Source organism: Rutilus rutilus (assembly GCF_951802725.1).
Source record: "Rutilus rutilus genome assembly, chromosome: 15".
In the NCBI taxonomy this organism is placed as follows: domain Eukaryota; kingdom Metazoa; phylum Chordata; class Actinopteri; order Cypriniformes; family Leuciscidae; genus Rutilus; species Rutilus rutilus.
In genome coordinates this window covers 21,462,478-21,468,037 of record NC_140220.1, presented here as the reverse complement: position 1 = coordinate 21,468,037, position 5,560 = coordinate 21,462,478, and positions in this window count along the sequence as shown.

Sequence of the window (5,560 nt, the reverse complement as noted above, 5' to 3'; positions counted from 1 at the left end):
GTGAAAAAGTTAAAGGGGTCTGAATACTTTCCATACCCACTGTATATATATATGCTAAAGTACTTTGTAGCATATAGCAAGTTTCCAGCAAACTACTTATTTACTCTTACTTGAGTCTTGTTTTTTTTTTTTTTTTAAGTACTTATACTTGAACTCAAGTGAATTATTTCTTGAGTAGTTATTAAGTAGCAATACACTCAAGTAAAAAATGTCAGAACTCATTCCACCTGACATTTACCCACCAGTAATTGTGCATCACTCCAGTACTAAATACATTTGACTAAAAAAACTATAAATGCATTAACAATAATTTGAGGCTCCAGCATTTCTATTGAGGTGAATTAGTCTCAAATTTTTTTTTTTTTTTTTTTTTGCAGGTATAAAGTGCGTGAAATGTGACCATTACAGTGCAACCATCACAATTTAGTTGTTAAACTGGATAAAAAAAAAAAAAAAAAAAATCTAATTTAATACATCACAACAGACATCACTCAGTTTAGTGCTTTCAAATGAGACATTTTATAATGTATGCATTGAATTAATAATTTAATAATATAAAGTTATTAATTAGTTTCAATTAATATTTTATTAATTAAAAACCAATAAATATAAATTTATTAAAATACAAATGGAGGTATAATATACACATGTATATTACACAAATGTATGGTAATTTATATATTATGCCATTATACCTCAAATAAGTCCTCTAATATGCGTGACTCAAGTTTCATCTGTGTGATGATGTTGCAGGCAGTTTAGCATGAACACATTTTGTCAAGTGAAGTGAAAGTGAAGAGATATCCTATGTTCTGGGAGCAGTGAACTGCGTAGGGTCCGTGTCAATCGGAAACACAGCTCAGTTGTGACAGGTTTTTTTTTTATGTTTTTATTTTTTATAAAAGTTATTCACTGCACTTTTATTCTAGAGAAATACAACTACAATGATTTCAACTACTTGCAAAAAATTTTGCCACCATAAAAAAATAAATAATAATAATAATAATTATTGCAGTATTTTCTATAAATGATTTATCTGTGCACTATTATGTTTTTTACAAATTAATGTGCCCTCATAATATTAAATGAAAATAACTTCCCCTCATCCTTTCAGTGTCTTCTCTTCTCTTCTCTGAGGATGGGTTTATTGACGCGGGGGCGGGACAACCTGTCAATCACATGAGATCGACCAATAGCAAACCACATCCATCCAAGCATCCAATCAGTTCACGATGGACAAAATCAAGTCCCGCCCTAATTTTGTTCTTGTTCGAAAAGCTATTTCACTCGGATACGCCACAATAGGAAAGAAAAGACTATAGCAACGTCCGTTTCATGTCGACTAAGGATTTTAGCAAACTTTAATTATTATCTCTGGACAGTCACACGCTTGAAGAAATCGTTATTTGAAAAATCATTATTAAAAAAATGAATTTCTTAAAAATATTTTTTTAACTTGGATGTATTCATTAAAAAAGGTTCACAGTCAAATATAAGTTAAATGCCGAAGATCAGACTTTATTTAATGATCAAGGTTAGTTTTTTGTATATATATTTTTTTTTTAAGGCAGACCAGCCTTACTGATGTGTGGATCACCATTTTGTCAGTGGCAGGAATATCAACGAATTCCTCCTAATAAAAAAAATCCCACACGTCCGGTTAGTTTGAGCTCTGCAGAGATGATATCACAGCACACTGCCCACCCACTTTCACTCCTTCTGCGGGGGGGTATCAATACCTGTCAGCGGCAGACAGTTTGTTACGACAGGTGGGAAAACAAACGCTGTGCTGACAATCAGCTCGCTGCGAAATCATCTTGAGCTAACAATTCATCCACAGTCTTGAATTCGCTTTTTATTTGTGGGCGAGTTCTTCAACTACAGCCTGCATCTGTCTCAATCAATAAGCTGGACTGCCAAGGGCCTGCAAGCAACCTCGCATGTGTAAGCGTGTGTTTGCGTCCACGAAGCTCATTTCTGCCAGCTCACATTAGTGAAGCACCATCCTTATCTAGCCCAGCGATAAACATAGCTCTCTCAACAAGAAACTAATAAACCTTGCACTGCTATTTTGCTCGTTTCCATCAAATCCATTACAGACATCAAGGGTCCTTTAGTCAGGTCTCTGACAATAAGAGACTCCAAGAGTGAATAAGAGCTATCACACTGAGCGCATGGGCAGAACTGATCTGATACAACCTATAATTTTAAGCAAAAGTAGACAATTAGGGCACATTATCAGTATTTTTTACCCACCTCTCAACTCCGAAGAAGCCATTGTGTGGAACAGAAGTCGGCCCCTGAGGCATTAAAGCCAAGAGTGTGTAAAATCAATTGGGCGGCACCACACTCATCCTCCCCCATTTCTAAAGTCCTGCAGCTCCAATTAATTTCTTAATGAGAGTTTTAAGAGTAATCGCTCCAGATTGATCCAGAATGGAGGTCAGTGCTTAGTGCTGGTGGGAATTGAGACTGCCTCCCTCTTTTAATCTATCGTTAAACACATTTCAGTCGCCAAGCAGAGAGAGATGAAGCAAAACGAATCCATTTTTCTCGGGGCTCCTGAATGATTATCCTCCTAACGAGAGAGCATCGCAACCTGGTAATCCAATATTAAAACAAGAAAACCTGCAACCTGTAATTAAAAAATAAAAAACAAGCACATAAAGTTGTTAGACCCAACTTTATGTGGCAAATCGTGCAGCCATTTACATCTATCATGTACATGCATTATTGGATATTCATTAGATGGATTTCTTTAAAATTCTGACAGAAATCTGATTGCACGCAAGGGGCTGTTTACACCACACCGTTTTTTTAACTAAAAAAAGTAGCCTACAACTTTTCATGTGTTTTGGCCATTCGTTTACACGACAACAGCGTTTTGGTGGCCTGAAAACACAAACTTTTGAAAACTGGTTTCAAAGTGCACATTTTTGAAAACGATCTCTGTGTAAACAATAAAAATATGAATCTGTGAAAACGATGACATCATGCACATGCATGAAAAAAGAAAAAAGACCTAAAAAACGTCAGAAATGTCAAAGGAAAAACGTCTCCGTTTTAAGCATATCGTTGACGTGTAAACGTACCCCAATAAATATGGACAACTCCACTTATTACATATTTACATTTTTCAGCCATTTACAGGATTTTAAAAACATTGATGGACAATTCAAAATGCTTAACCATTTTGACATATCTGGTCTGCTGTGTTTCTCTACTTTAGAAAAATTCCCACAGAAAATGGTGCTAATGGTTCAATGAAAAACGAGTCTTAAACATAAAAGGAAGTCTTTTAAAAAAGAAAGTTGTGATAGTCTTTTAATTCCTATTGTGGTGTATATCTGAGTGAAGGGGCTTCCCATAACATGCTATGTAAAAAAGCTTTTGCATTTACACCATTGATAAATAACATAAAAAAAAAACATTACATTAATGTATTAATCAACCTGCTTCTCAAGGCTTGCATATATAGTCTATTGCAGATCTTTTAAAAGATGGCCAAACTTTTCGCCTTACAGCTCGCAATTAGGTAACATCAGGGTCTTTACATTATTTGTCATAACAATATGACTGAACTTGGTGACACTTTAGCACTTGTTCTTCTCAAACATTTGTATAGCTCAAAAGTAATGTTTTCATGCAATTAGCACTCGAAATGAAGATACAAATTATCAAAGTTATATAAACTTTGTTATATAAAGTTATTCAGCCACGCAGCTCAAATTAAACACTGAAATATATGAATACCCAGCAAACAAAATACTAATAGCCTATGTTCTAAGAACGTTTTACTACTGTTCCCATTAAGTAATGCAAACAATATTTATAAATGTTCTCTGAATGTTCACATTGTCATTTTGTATGTTAAAAAAAAAAAAAAATTGTTCCCAAGCTGGGTATTAGCATGAATTACATAAGACAACAATATGCCTATGATGCCTATAACATTATTAGCATGACGTCTCTTGAATTTCAATTTTCTTGTTCTCTGAATAAAATAAAAATAACATTAAAGTTACACTTTTGCATTATGGCCTGCGCAGGTCCTATAATATTATACAAAAGTGAACAGTCCAAAACAATACGCCACAGATTTGGAATCTGCCGTTGCTAATTCAAAAGATGTGTAAAAACCTCTGTTATCAATTTGAAAACGCAATGATGGCTCAGATGAGAAGTTATTGAGAAACAAGGTGGTGCACGAATGTGTATAAAAAGTTCAACAAACAAGAAGATAATATTGAGGAACTCATTTAATACTCAATTGCCAGTTATTACTTCTGATTTGTTCTAACTGAGAATTTTTTTCATTCTTGGAAATCGTATACTCATCCATTCCAGGCTATCCCGTACCCACAACAAATTCTGAAACCACGGGCAACCTTACTTTTTGTACAGCCATCGCATAAAAAAGGTCAAGGACTTTTGCTATTTTTCTTGTATCCATCACTTCTTCACCACCAGCTGGTCTACTGTTATGAACAGAACTGTTTCCACCTTGTTGCAATCACCTCATTAAATGTTTTGTGCACATAGGCTAATCTAAATTTCTGTAAAATCCAAAGTAGTTAGTTAATGTGACATCGTTATCGGTGTTATTTATCTTAAAAATACTTAAATGCCCAAGATTTAACAATATATCATACAAATAGTAAAATAAATTATCTAAATTGCATAAATGTCACAATTAGTACACTAAATATGACAATATCTTTAAAGAAAAAAAACGAACACGTGACTCGTATTTTTTTGTTGTGTCCACTCACCCCCTCCTTGTACATGTGGCAGGTGGAATATATATAGCTGGGCTTAGACCCAGACAAATAGCAGACTACGCCACGATGGGACTTACACCCAAAGACTTAATGGTTTTTCGCTAACAAGGCACTCAGGTTCGTGAAGGGATCAGCCAGAGACAGTGGTCAAATACAAAAATATAATTTTATTATTATTAATTTCTCTTCTTTTACTTTTTATAAAAATGTACAACCAATGGAGCCATACACACCAGAGTCACTCCAAAAATTCAAGATTTCACAACAAACATATAATACGAATTTCACAGCAAATAGAATGTAATTGACACCAAATCAAATCACAAACACACAATATACTCTAATCACAATACACACACACACACACACACACACACACACACACGAAGTGAAACTAGGGCTGAAACTTACCAGTGGGAGGCTAGTGGCCCGAGCAATGAACATCCATAACACAACACCCCACTCACACGTGATAAATTTCACACACACGCACCACAAGGGAAATGATCACATTTGGTGAACGCACCGCCACTGCACACACCAAGGGACCCACCACCACAAGGGGCACCGCTCCCACTGGCGGTCTTCAGCACCTAGACAAAAGACAAACACGTGAAAATCAACCAAAACTACACACAACAATTGCAAAACACTGTTAAACCCAAGATGGTACTAGAGTTAAAGATATAGGTAGCAATTAAATCACAAATCAAAATACAAATTAAACAAACAAAATATCATAGCCCATGCAGCACAATGGGGCAAAAATGCCCTCTGGC